At 43.8% G+C, this 14,988-nt stretch overlaps 1 long non-coding RNA gene across 1 annotated transcript in view; it reads left to right on the top strand.

Annotated features, from left to right (window-relative positions):
* LOC149451854 (uncharacterized) overlaps positions 1–14,526 on the top strand; it is a 138,391-nt gene extending 123,865 nt beyond the window's left edge. The window contains exons 3-4 of the long non-coding RNA XR_016314978.1: positions 6,708–6,783; positions 14,283–14,526. This is a non-coding gene — a long non-coding RNA (uncharacterized LOC149451854). The remainder of the gene's footprint in view (positions 1–6,707; positions 6,784–14,282) is intronic.
* The last annotated feature ends 462 nt before the right edge of the window (positions 14,527–14,988 follow it).

Genomic DNA, 14,988 nt, shown 5'->3' on the forward strand with positions numbered 1-14,988 from the left:
GATGCCCGATCCAACTCCCACCATAGGTTCTGACAGGGCCGAGGGGCCTGTGCGCTGGCTCTAGGGTCCTCCAGAACAGGTGTAGGGAGCCCAGGTACCTCACTGCCGGCAGTGTGCAGGCCACAACAGGCCTCCAGGCCCAGTGGGGGCCATGTTTATAGAGGGAGGGGCCTCCGGGCCGAAAAACGGGAGCTACAGTCCCCGGATCACTGGAGGGGGACCCGATGTTCAGCACCCTTGCCGACTGTACTCACTGTGGCCCAGATGAGGTGAAATCGGGGCTGGGTGGAGCCCCCCTGAGAGGGATTGCATAGCACGGCGCCCCTCTCCCAGATGCAGGGAATGCTGAAAGTGCCTCCAGTGCCCTGCCAGGGTCCACTGCTGCCCAGATGGTAGCGGATTTAATTTCGAGGTGCTGGAGCTCCGGTTTATGCGGCCGTTCTGGTCGCCATCTTGGACACGCCGCTCAAATACTTATTTCCTTCATTGTATCCCTTATATAAGTTCATTAAAGCATAATACATATTGATTATTTGTAACTATCCGCGTGAGATATGGTGTTAAGTAATCTATATGTATTTTGAAACAATGATTTAACTGTTTCAGCTGTCACACCTGTATACCCTCTATGGACCAGAGCAATGTTTTACTTTTCTGCTATAGGCTTGTTTATTTGTTGATAACATTGTGATTGTAAAGCTAATTTTGTTTTAATTAAAATAACAAACATGACATAATATTGCATAGAGTGGCCCCGAATCTCTTCTTCTGGGGTCCCCCTATTGTGCTCTAGGCTCCTTCTTTTTTCCAAGTGACCCCATAGCAAGCCTCTTGCTATGGAGGCACTTGTGCGGGCTCGAACCCGAGCCAGGCTGTGTGCATCTAATGACAAAGCTTGGATAAGCCCTGCCCCCCTGCTCCTTCCTCACTTATTTTGACTGATAGCAGCAGTAGCCAATAGCTCCAACTGCTCTCAGCCAAGCCTTTGAATGCAGGGAGAGAGAGCAGAGTGTGACTGCCGGCAGGTACAGGGATGGATTGTGAGAGGTGTCAGGTAAATGTTAGGGATGGGGGGAGGCACAGACAGTGAATGATTTTTTTTTTTTTTCTTAGTGGTTCTAAAAGCAGAAGGTTTTTTTGAATGCAACCCCCCCCCCCAAGCCCCCCATACACCTACCTGAGTTTGATCTCGATCCAGCACTGTGTTTTCACAGCTCTAGTCCTCCTCATAGGCTCAGAAACATTGGCTCCCGCTGCTGTCAATCACAGCCAGTGAGGAGGGAGTGGGGGCAGGGCCAAACTGCACTCTGTGTGTCAATGGACACACAGAGCACAATTCAGGATCGAGCCTACACAAGTGTCCCCTCAGCAATCGGCTTGCTATGGGGGCACATGGCAGGGGGAAGGAGCCAGGAGCGCTGGTGGGGGACCCCAGAAGAAGCGAATTGGGGCTGCTCTGTGCAAAACCCTGCACAAAGCAGGTAAGTATAGCATGTTTGTTTTTTTTTGTCTTTTTTTTAACCACTTGCCCTCCTGAGGATTTACCCCCCTTCCTGACAAGTCCATTTTTTGCATTACGGTGCTGCGTTACTTTAACTGACAATTGCGCAGTCATGCAATGCTGCACCCACATTTAATTTACATCTTTTTTCCCACGAATAGAGCTTTCTTTCGGTGGTATTTGATCACCTGTGCATTTTTTATTTTTTGCGCTATAAGCAAAAAAAGACCGACAGTTTTGAGAAAAAAAACAATATTTTTGACTTTATGCTATTAAACATCTCCAGTAAAAAAAATGTAAAAATCAAATTTCGTCATAAATTTAGGAAAAAATGTATTCTGTGACATGCTAAAAAAAATCCCAATATGTGTAAATTGATTGGTTTACGTGAAAGTTGCAGCGATTACAAATGGCAGTATGGATAAAGGTATTTTTTTTCTACTAGTAATGGTGGCAATCAGGGACTTATAGCAGGACTGCAGCAGACATTCTGACTCTGGGGGGGAACTAACGTGGTGTCACTGACATCCCCAGTGATACCAATACAGTGTCAATGCTATAAAAAAAACCACTGACACTGTACTAATGACACTGGGCAGGTTGGGGGTTAATGTGAGGGGCGATCAAAGGGTTAACTGTGTGCTGGGAGTGTTTTACTAGGGGGCGGGGAGGGTGTTCTTCACTGTAATCACACTGCTCTGGATGGCTGTACTGTGCACAGCCATCCAGAACAGTGTACCCGAGCTGACAGGCAGGAAGTTTTTTTTTTAAACAAAACAATCTTCCTCCCCGTCGGAGATGCTCGGTAATCACCGGGCGCCGGCGGGTAACTATCGTCCGGGACCTGGTGATTGACATCCACGGCCTCCTAGGGCACTTGAGCGCAGCACAGACCAGCACTCTCTGTGTGGGATGCCGCCATGTCATGAATGATCCTTCAGCTGAGAAGAGGGGCGGCAGATGGGAGAAAGAAAGGACAAAGGAAGATGCCGGGTGTCTGGGGCCAGTGTAGCAGCTGAGCTTCCGCTCCTTTCAGTGTTCCTCTCAGACTCAGTCCCTTGCTGCAAGGCGGCTGGTGGCTGCCATTCATCAGCAGAGGCAGAGCTGCGCCTGTGGAGGAAGGTAATTTCTGACTCTGATGTCTCGTGTCTGTGTGAGCGTGACCCGGCCAGCCATCCATCACATGTGCAGTGTGTCAGTGAGTGATGACATCATCACGATCCCACAACCTGCTCTTCTAGTGCCTGCTGATCTGTGTCAGTGTTGGCGGTGGTGTGTTGTGTCAAATCTGTTACTGTGTGGGATCACTCAGTTCAGCTGCCTGCTGTCAGAGCGTTTTATCTCCCCCCCATTGCCTGGGGAATTCCAGCCTGGGATCTGTCAGTGTGGATCCATCACCCTCCACTCACTTCAACTGTCACTCTGCCACTGCCAGCCACAGATACAGTCCGTCCGTGACACTGATTTTGTCTTTAGTATTGGTGCTGGTGGCATCTTATGGCACTTATTTTTTCAAATTAAAAGAAATTTAGCAGTTTTATATTTTTTTTTATCTAATATGTTCTACTGTTTGTAAAAATGTTATGGTCTTACTTGGGTCTCAAAATAGTCTAGCACCGCCCCCCAAGACAGGTAGCAGGTCTCTCTTTACAGCTACCGGCACCAGGAGTTCTCACATATTCACAGGTGCCAAGTAGATTTGACATGGACCAGCATTGTAACACAGCCGAGTGCGAAACATCTGGCCAGCGTGCACGCACTAACCCTCCCGCTGTGGGCGCTACTATGCCAGAAATGAGCCCGAGGATGAGGGCATGTAGAGCGGGGAGGGGAGTCCAGTGGTGTCACTGCTACACCTTCCAAGCTGCGGACTGCTGCCATGCCCACAGAGATGGACAACTTCAGAGGACTACATCACAAACATGGAGTGACAGAAAAATGTTTACAATAGGCGATCGGACACAGAGCACTCCTATTTATGGATGTTGGTCTTCAGCATTTGACCAACATTGGGTTTCCAACCACTTTAATTGACAGCTAAGAGGTTATATTTGACAAATTAGTTTATCTTTATGAACTTTAAAACATCCTATTAATGTTCTTCACTATCCAAGCATAATGTTTACCTATTGTCTGGTCAGTAAATTGTTTTTTCTTTCCTCTCAGTAAAATGGTGAAACCAGCATCTAGAGCAGTGTTTCTTGGCTGGAGTTCCACCTGAGGTCCCCAGGGGTTTCTCCATGATCTGCCCATCCATCACAAGCAGAAGATGGCTAGATCACATCCCCACATAGCCGACAGTCGAGCTGCAGAGGGAAACAACTTGCATCACTGTCCTGCACCGATCCCAGCCAGCCCTCTCCTTCTGTCTGTCCCAGGTCTGTCTGCCTGTGTGACATCACTCGGGAGGGGTGAGACAGGATGGCGGGTGGGGATCACCGCACCAGATACAAACCAGCAGCTTTCCTGAGCTACACTGCAAGAGGAAAACTGCTACAGACTCCAGTATTGTGCCCTCCAGCACTGTTTCCTCCTGGCTGCCCCGTACTGTGCTCTGCTCTACTGGCCCCCTATACTGTTCTCTCCTAGCCCCCCCATGCTCTTCCCTCTTGGCCCCCTAAACTGCTCCTACCTGTCATCTCTATACTGGCCTCTCCTGGACTCCCTGTACGGTTCCCCTATGCCCTCCACCATTTTGTTCTCTCCTGGCCCTTCTGCACTATTCCCCCCCCCCCTCGTGCTCTACTGACCCACCTATACTGTTCCCTCCTGGCCCCCATACTGTTCCCTCTTGGCCCCCTATACTGTTCTCTCCTGGCCTCCCTATACTGTACCCTCCTGCCCCCCCCCCATTCTGTTCTCTCCTGGCCCTTCTGTGCTATTCCTTCCTGCCCCCCTGCACTGTTCCCTCCTGGCCCCTCTGTACTATTCCATCCTGGCCCCCCTGTACTGTGCCATGCTCTTCTGGTCCCTATGTACTGTTCCCTTCTGGCCCCTCTGTACTATTCCCTCCTGCCCCCCTGTACTGTGCCGTGCTCTTCTGGCCCCTCTGTACTGTTCTCTCCTCCCCTCCCCCGCACTGTTCCCCACTGGCCCCTCTGTACTATTCCCTCCTGCCCCCCTGTACTGTGCCGTGCTCTTCTGACCCCTCTGTACTGTTCTCTCCTCCCCTCCCCTCCCCTCCCCCACACTGTTCCCCACTGGCCCCTCTGTACTATTCCCTCCTGGCCCCCCTGTACTGTGCGGTGCTCTTCTGGCTCCCCTTTACTGCTCTCTCCTGCTCCCCCCACCCTGCACTGCTCCCTCCTTGCCCCACTGCATTGTTCTCTCCTGGATCCCCTGTGCCCTGCTCTTTTGACCCCCTGTACACTGCTTATCTCAAGTTTGACCCATAATTGAGCATCTGGGGGAAAAAAACATTTTTACATTAAGGAGGTTAGTTTTAATATTTATTCTATTGTTTAATGCTCTAAGAATAATCATTATTATATCAACACTTGTTGATTACACCAATGTTCCATGAGATATACATATGAAAATTATTTTAGGGGTTCCCCGAGATCTCAGACTTTTTGCCAGGGGTTCCTCAAAGGTGAAAAGGTTGAGAAACCCCGATCTAGAGCTTGGAAACATTTCCAAAGTGCAATTTCTGCTGAGAGCAAAGCTGCAAATGGCAGTGTAACAAAATGACTTTCAATTTGTAAGAAACACTGATTTTTTTTTCCAGAAAAAAACAGTGGAAATTTTTTTTTTCCCATGGCTTCAAAATTTCCAGGTATTTTACATCTCTACATATATATATGTTTTGAAGGAGTACCTGGTTACAACCCACAACCGTATCCCCTCTCTTTAAAGAATCTACTAATGATCTCTAGAATCTACTAATGATCTCTAGAATCTACTAATGATCTCTAGAACCTACTAATGATCTCTTGCTCGAGATGATGTGAAATACTAGAGTAAAGCGCTTCAATATCAGTGGCAACCAGACAGAATCTGAATGGGATGACCATGCCCTCTAGGATTTTCAACAGTTGTATAGTGTTTAACAAAAGACAGGATACTAATTATTTGTGATCTAAGATACCAATCAACTTATTGTTGGCATGTTCAGTGGAACGTCCAATACATGAAACAATCAGTTTGCCTGGAGAAGATTTTTATGGGTTTTTGGAAGCACATAAAATGTAAGAATCTGTGGATGTTCAATAATTAGATACCTTATGGTATTCTGATCTATTACTGCTGCTTGAAATGCCTTTGGTATTATCCCTATTAGTCTAGATTGGAACTCTTAGATCTAGGGTAGCGAATTATGGTGGTACCATTCTCTGACACATTTGCTTATACTGTGTGTTATCCATTATGACAATAATGCTTCCTTATTCAGAAGAATTTACAGCAATGGAATAATTGTTATGCGACATGGTTAATATTATCTCAGATTTTCATCTACTTTTTTCTATGATGTCCGTTTGCAGCATCTTACATAGTCAGGATCTATTTTTCTGAGCAAGTCTATACTACACTTGGATGCCTGAAGATACTTTTTAGGAGTAAGTGCTTGATTATTTGGAGGTAATTTTGGTGAAATAAAAAGTAGTTTAAAGAGGAGTTTCAATTCCCCATGTTTAAAAATCTGGGCCGTGCGCAGATGTGCCAAAGGGTGCTGCCCAACCTTGGGACCTGGCAGAGATCTGTGGCACATCTGTGCTTGCACGGAGAGTTTTTTGCACATGTGCAGGCACCTCTGAGATCCAGGACCTCATACCTTCATCATATTCATGTATGTCTAGGAAACCCCCACATACGCAGATATACAACATGTATTTGGTGGTTCCTGAAGCCCTGCAGCACATCTGTGTATGCCCGCAGCCTAGTGGCATGAAAGTGCCGTCAGTGCTAGGGGAGTGCAAGGTCATTCTTGCCCGGTGAGAGACAAAAGAGCTGCCTTAATTGGGTGAAGGTCTGTTTTAGCTATGCTCTATGTATCTGAGAGACTGGCTACATATCATGTTTAGATATATTTCACTTTTCATATGGCGGATTGCACTTATTTATTATAAAGTTGTGGTTTGTTTGTGTGTTTGTTTGCCTTTTTGTATTGAGAAGCTTCACAAGTGTATATTGTATTGCTATAAATGTAGAGATGCGCACCAAGTGTACATTAAGATATATTTATCTTCATCTCTCTCTTTTCATCTAGGCTTGATCATGGTGATGTTGTGTTCCCTAGAATTTTTATGCTACTTGCAGTATCCATTGAGATTGACCACATAAATGTAAGAGATAATGTACTGATACTGTATATGTTACATTATGATATGTATTTGTCTAACATTATCATTATTATATCATCTGCTTTTTCTAGACATGTGCACTCTGCAGAATTTCAATTTGTTTCATTTCAGATGTATTTGTTAGATGTATTTCAGATGTATTTTTTAGGTTGATAATTTTGTTTCTTCGTATTTCTTGTGTTGGTCTGGTTCGTTTACGGGATTTGTTTCGTTTCTTTGGAATTCATCAGACAGGTGGATCATTCATATATTCATCAGATGGGTGGATTCAAAAAGTTTTCCAAATTGTTTTGGGAGGATTTGATAAGTCTTTGTGTTTTTATTTAATTTTTACATTTTTTTGGGGTGAATGAGTAGGGGTATTATGTACCCCATACTCATTTACATGGGGGGGGCTAGATCTGGGGTCCCCTTTGTTAATGGGGGCTTCCAGATTCCGATAAGTCAACCCCTGCACTCCCACAACCACTGGGCCAGGGTTCTGGGGAGGAGGCTCCCTCCCCCAAAGCACCCCCCCCCCCCCCCGTGTTGAGGGCATGTGGCCTGGTATGGTTTCTCAAGTTGTTTCCTGACTAACACTGCCACCTAACAGGTCCCCACATACAGAAAGCTGTATTTTTTTTCAGCCTGAGTGCTGATAGAACTCTGAGCATCAATCATCTGTGCACAGCTAAGGCTAATAATGAGGTCTGGATTTCATGTAATATGTGGACCTAGGCATGGGGGCTTACTTCCACCCAAAGCACTAAAAAGCTTCCTGGCCCCAGGACTCAGAAGAGAAATCATTACGATTTTGGAAAACTAGTGACACCAAGGTGACACATACACACCATCCACTATATATATATATATATATATATATAAAAATATAATATCATAATCTGAAACAAATTAAAGATTATACTGGAATACTATAATCCCATAGACAGGCTTTAGGCAATATCCCATGGGATACTATGCAAATTACTTTCTCCAAAGAAATTACTTCTGGCTCAGTGCCGTTTCCCATGGCTGGTATGTAACATACCTATCCAGTGATTTTTTTTTTTAATGACTGCTAAATACAGAAACTATTTTGCATATACAACTGATTTGCCAGTGGTAACCCTGCAGTACGTACACAGGGATAATCAGTAATAAATTCAAGCTAATCCATTCTAAAAGCTTAATTTGTTTGTAACACAAACTCCATTATTGTTAGTAATGCTGTTGAATCATTATTACTTACAGTGGTCCTGTCAGTAAATTTAGAAAATTTAAGTAAGCCCAAACTGTAAACATGTGAATGAAAATGCTTATCTTTCTTAGTTTTTTCAAGAAATTACAAGCAATTAATATGTTGTCAGAAAATACACAAAATATATTCATTAGATTGTGCACATTGCATATAGTATATCTCTTATTTCAATTACTTATATCACAGTATTTATATATTACTTTACAACCATTCAAATGACATATCGCGATAAATAATCTATAAATATTATGAAATAACAATTTTAACCATTTCAGGTCTCACACCTGTACTGCCCCTGTCAACCAGAGCAGTTTTTACATTTCTGCTATGAGCCTGTTTATTCAAGGATAGCTTGATACAAATATGTTTTTGGGGTTTTTTTTGCCTTTCCTTAATTAGTCAAATGTATTTGTTAATGCAATAAATAGCACAGAAAAAAAGAAACAAAAACAAAAAAAAAAGAAAAGACTTATTCTACGTGGATCAGTTATAGTTTAAAAAAATTAAAGTGTTACCATAGATAAAAAGTATAAATTATCTTCTTTAATTAGTCCTGTTTAAAATTACTTTAAACTATGATTTTACTCCAAAGCTTTTTAAAAATTAATTTTTTTTAAATCAATTATGCCTTTTTAAATCTGCAATAAAAAAAATAATGAACACAAATAAATATGAAACAAACTAATATATTTGTAATAAAATATTACATGAGTATATAAATAAACAAAAGAAAAAAAAAGCTAAGGGAGATGGAGAAATATAAGCTTGTTAGGGCTGATTGGGTAATAATAGGTGAAATTGGACAACCCATACAGTTTAAAATAGAAATGAAAGGTAAAACATTTGTGTACAAATATAAATAATATAAATACCTTTTTCCGTTTTTTTTCACATACCCTCTGTTCTGAGCTGCATAGAGACATGAGTGTGGAGAAACAGCAGCACTGTGATCTTCCAAGTGAACGGCTGTCCGGGGGGGGGGGTAGTCAGGACAAGAGTGATTATTGGAGAAGATCACACTGAGTTATTGGTTAATAATAGGTGAAGTTGGACAAACAAAAGTTTTTTGTTTTTTTTACTGCATATGTACGACCTCCCATCGTAAAACAACCCATACAGTTTAAAATAAAAATTAAAGGTCAAACATTTGTGTACATATATAAAACATAATATAAATAAATTGTTCTTTTTTCACATAGTCTCTGTTCTCAGCTGCATAGAGATGTGAGTGTAGAGAAACATCAGCACTCTGATCTTCCAGGTGAATGGCTGTGCAGGGGGAGAGCATGTCAGGACAAGGGTGATCATTGGAGAAAATCACACTGAGTTCCCAGAACAGCTAGAGAACTAACCACACTGTTCTCTCATGCCTAATGTGGTCAGTTTTTAATAGGAAAGCACAGGAACTGGCAGGGATACCATGGATTTCATACAAAGGAAGCAATACAAAGAGGATACTTTTTCATACAAGTACATGGTACAGCAGGCACATAACAAGAATATGAAATGCCGGGATTACATATTCTTTAACTGAAAACATATTCAGGGTAACAAAAATCAATTAATCTACATATCCTAATGGAACAGAAAAAATACAAAGTAACAATTATTATTATTATTATTATACAGGATTTATATAGCGCCAACAGTTTGCTCAGCACTTTACAATATAACGGGAAACAATACAGCAACAATACAGTTCAATGTAAGAGGGCCCTGATAATGGGAGCTTACAATCTAAGAGGGATTTATCTCACAATCTTTGTTTTTTGACATTAGTGGCTGTAATAGCTTCTGAATAACATAGCAACTCCTGGCTGTCACATTTTTAAAAATAATTACTAAATATAGAAACTACAGTATGTTTAATATACTTATATATGGTGCTTTCCCCATACTTGTGCTCCATTAAGAACTACCTATCCCCCTGCCACAGAGGAAGATGGGGTTTGTAGTCTCTCCATACACAGATATCTGTGAATGGATGACACAGCTGTGCATGGCTTTACTGAATTTGCTGAAATCCTAAAAAATAGAAAGAAAAAAAATACAAAGATTATACTGGAGTACGGTGAGCACAGAGGCAGACAAAGAATGACGTTTGGCTCAACGCCATTTTCATAACATATCGTGCCAATTAACATTCTGGATTCACCTTATGTTGCCACTGCCAAGCTCAAGTGTGGACGTACCTTACATATCAAAGAAAAACCAGTTTATTTGCCTGCTCTTCATAGTGAATTACCATACAATAGCCATTGTACGTGGTTTCCAATGTGGGTCACATTCATATGACTTATCTTATATATATCACAGTAAAACCAGTACAATTGCTTGTGATTCATAGTGAATTGTTAATCAACAGCAATGAAGGTGTTTTACAACTTTTATCTACACATTGTGGTTGCACATGTTCTGATTATAGTCTAAGGCATGTATTTGACTGACAAGTCTATTAATAGGGAATCAGTGTGCTTTGAGAAGTTGTGAGAAGAGTGACTTTAGAACAGCCTAGCCCAGTTGTGATAGGGTGGTAGAATTAATTTATTTCCATCACATTGGATGATAAATGAAACGTCTAAATATCTTTATTCCCCAATGGCATCATCTTACATAGTTACATAGTTAGTCTGGCTAAAAAAAGACAAAGGTCTTTGACAGAGCCAAGTGAAGGGTTCTCACTGTGTACCACAGGTCTGATAGGTGGAGACTGCACAGTGTTGGAAAGAAAAAGTCCATGCACCTAACAGAGCAGTTTCAGCTGCAACACTGTAAAGCTTTTGTGAACAGGTGAGAGAAAGCTGTGGCGAGAAAAGGGTTGGGGGCGTTTGTGCAGAGACAAGGCTGTGGGTAGGTTGGAGGTGTAGAATAGAAGTGCTAACTGGGGGGGGGAGAGGGGATTTGTGAAGAGGTGAGAGCTGTGAGAAGGAGAGGGGAGTAAATTTGTGAAGGGGGGAATATGGGTGAATTTGCGAAATGATGAGAGCTGTGAAGGGAAAGAGGGGCAGTTTGTGCAAAGTGTAAGCTGTGTAGGAGGGGGAGGAATGTTTATGTAATGGATTGGGGGAAGGAGGGAGAGCTAAAGTGAACTGTGGACAGCGTGCAGAGTTGAGCTCTGGTTATGTGAACTTTGGATGGGAGAAGAAGAGGCATGTTGTGGACAGGGAAATAAGAGGTGAGCTGCAGATAAGAAGAAGAGGTGAAGGGGGGGTGAGGTGTGGATGAGGGGGAAGAAGAGGTGAACTGTGGACAGGGGAAGGAGAGGTGAGCTGTGGATGAGGGAAGAAGAGGTGAGCTGTGGACAGGGGAAGGAGAGGTGAGCTGTGGACGGGGAAAGAAGAGGTGAGCTGTAGATAGGGGGAAGAAGAGGTGAGCTGTAGATAGGGGGAAGAAGAGGTGAACTGTGGACGGGGGAAGGAGAGGTGAGCTGTGGACGGGGGAAGAAGAGGTGAGCTGTGGACGGGGGAAGGAGAGGTGAGCTGTGGATGGGGGAAGAAGAGGTGAACTGTGGACAGGGGAAGGAGAGGTGAGCTGTAGACGGGGGAAGAAGAGGTGAGCTGTGGACAGGGGAAGGAGAGGTGAGCTGTGGATGGGGGAAGAAGAGGTGAGCTGTGGACAGGGGAAGGAGAGCTGAGCTGTGGATGGGGAAAGAAGAGGTGATCTGTAGATAGGGGGAAGAAGAGGTGAGCTGTAGATAGGGGGAAGAAGAGGTGAGCTGTAGATAGGGGGAAGAAGAGGTGAGCTGTGGATGGGGAAAGAAGAGGTGAGCTGTAGATAGGGGGAAGAAGAGGTGAGCTGTAGATAGGGGGAAGAAGAGGTGAGCTGTGGATGGGGGAAGAAGAGGTGAGCTGTGGATAGGGGGAAGAAGAGGTGAGCTGTGGATGGGGGAAGAAGAGGTGAGCTGTGGAAGGGGGAAAAAGAGGTGAGCTGTGGATAGGGGCAGCAGGGCCCAACTTTCCCTCTTGTATTGAACTGTATTGTTGCTGTATTGTCTCCGATTATATTGTAAATCTCTGAGCAAACTGTTGGCGCTATATAAATCCTGTATAACAATAATAATAATAGGGGCAAGAAGAGGTGGGTTGTAGACGGGGGAAGAAGAGGTGAGCTATGGATAGGGGGAAAAAAAGGTGAGCTGTAGATAGGGGGAAGAAGAGATGAGCTGTGAATAGGGGGAAGAAGAGGTGAGCTGTGAAGGGGGGGGTGAACTGTGACCGGGGGAAGAACAGGTGAACTGTGGATGAGGGAGAAAAAGAGGTGAACTGTGGCCAGGGCAAGAAGAAGCGAGCTGTGGACAGTGGAAGCAGAGGTGAGCTGGGGTTGTGAAAGAAAAAGTGAACTGTGGATGGAGGGAAGAAAAGGTAAGCTGTGGATGAGGGATGAAGAGGTGAACTGTGGATGGAGGGAAGAAGAGGTGAACTGTGGACAGGGGGAAGAAGAGGCGAACTGTGGATGGAGGGAAGAAGAGGCGAACTGTGGACAGGGGGGAGAAGAGGCGAACTGTGGACAGAGGGAAGAAGAGGCTAACTGTGGACAGGGGGAAGAAGAGGTGAACTGTGGACAGGGGGAAGAAGAGGTGAACTGTGGACAGGGAGAAAGAAGAGGTGAACTATGGATGGGAGAAAGAAGAGGTCAACTGTGGATGGAAAGAAGAAGCAGTGAACTGTGAATGGGGGGAAGGAGAAGTGAACTGTGAACAGGGGTAAGAAGATGTAAACTGTGGACAGAGGGTAGAAGAGGTGAACTGTGGACAGAGGGTAGAAGAGGTGAGCTGTGTACAGGGTCATGGATAAGGAGGTACCACCAGTCCTCCTGTATGGGGCCCAGGCCAGCAGTGGGGTCAAAGCAGCTGGGTGAATCAGAAGTGTGCAGAAGACGGATGGGTGCTGGGGGGGGCAATTACTGGAAATGATTACCTGTAGGGCTCTCTCTGCAGCAGCTGAAAGCTGGCTTCTTCTCCTCTCCCTCCCGCTGGCTTTCAGCTGATGCAGAGAGAGTAATACATGTGAACAGTTCCAGTAACTCCCCCCCCCCCCAAAGTGCCCATCACCCTCCCTGTGCTCCATACACATTTTCCTACTTCCCAGGCCTCCCTGTGTGCCCCCCTCAACCACATTGCTGCCAGATTCCCTCCTCTCCTTCCTACCGGCAGCCGCAAGCACACAATAGGATACTTCAGGATGGAGAGTGAGGGAAGGGTCTGGTAAATATGTCACATTTACTGGACCTTTCCTTTCCTGAATCGGCACAGATCACTCACTGTGTTCATTCATAAATGAAGCATAGTAAACTGTGTTTAAATGGGGGGGGCTTGTCAGATTGGCTGTATGGGGTCCTGTAGTTTCTAACAGCAGCCCTGGCTGTGGACGGGGGGGGGGGAGAGGTGAATTGTGGATGGGAGAAAGAAGACGTGAACTGTGGAAGTGAACTTTGGGAGGGAATATGTAAGTCCTGATCCCTGTGTGGTATGCAGTACTGAATGTGGTACTCTGTGCCTCCTGCACCTTGCACAATGCGCAGATTATTTGGCACTGATTTATGTCTCTGCGCGAGGGGGGTGGGGAGTTGCCAGAGGAGGGTGAATTCCTGCACCTATTCCCTGAGAAAAGAAAGCCCTGTATACAGTATATATCTATAATCTTAATAAAAAAATAATGACACATTATACTGGAGTGCATTCCTGCCAGTCAGTGCTCTTAATCAAAAAAGAATTTAAGATTATGCTGAAGTAATATGAGCAAAAAGGTAGGCTTTAGGCAATGTCCCATGGGATACTATGCAAGTAATTCTCTCCAAAGGATGACTTTTGGCTCAACGCCATTTTCCCATGGTTAGTATGTAACATATATATATATCCAGTGAATTTTTTAATGACTACTGAACACAGAAACAATTGATAATGTACTTACTACTGAATAACTAGTGTTTATCCTGGATTATGTACACAGGAATATACAGTACAGTAGTTGAATCTGATCTATTTTTATTGCTTTGTTTGTGGCACAAATTCCTTTATTGTTAGTGTAATGCTGATGAATGTTTGTTACTTAAAGTGGCCTTGACGGTACATTTAAAAAATTAAACCAAGCACACCCTATAAAAGGATAAATAAAAGACATTATAGGACATTCATCCTTTGTATCCTTTTAACTGTACTGTCTCCTATATTTTGTAAAGCACTGTGTAAACTGTTGGTGCTATATAAATCCTGGATAATATTAATACAAATTTTCCTTGGCTACAGAGGTATGTTTGTAGGCACCTTCCTGGCCTTGACGAAAGCTTCCCGGTCAAGTCTACTCTGGAGAAAGCTGGTTGGCTGGGAAAGGTTTCTTGTCCATAGCTACCGAAAACTATCATTGCCATCTCCATTACATGTATAAATAAGTAAGGATCTCAATATCTCTTAAATTTTAATCAACATTTGCATAAATTGTTATCAATAGTGAATTTCATAATACTGTATCAATAAAGAGATGGAAACAGCATTCAACAGTGATTATGTTTTATTGCTTAGGCTATTTCCATTTTATATGTATATATGTATTTCTTTTATTATTATTTTATGTATTTATTTTTATTTTTATATATTTATTTTTAAACTGTAGACTCCACCTCCGCAACATCTCCAAAATACGTCCATTCCTAACCCCAGAAACTACTAAGAAACTCATTCACTCCCTTATTATATCACGACTTGACTACTGTAACTCCCTCCTCACCGGCTTACCTCATCACAGGCTATCCCCGCTTCAGTCTATCCTGACCTCAGGCCAGACTCATCCACCTTACTAACCACTGCGTATCCGCCACCCCCCTCTGCCACTCCCTCCACTGGCTTCCGATTGCCCAACGCATAAAATTCAAATTGCTAACATTCAGGGGCGGACTGACCATTTGGAAACTCAGGCACTGCCCGAGGGCCTGGGGTCAGTAGGGGGACCCATGAG

Source organism: Staurois parvus, unplaced genomic scaffold (genome assembly GCF_062004578.1).
Source record: "Staurois parvus isolate SC_StPar_1 unplaced genomic scaffold, SC_StPar_1.0 ptg000513l, whole genome shotgun sequence".
NCBI classification, from domain to species: Eukaryota; Metazoa; Chordata; class Amphibia; order Anura; family Ranidae; genus Staurois; species Staurois parvus.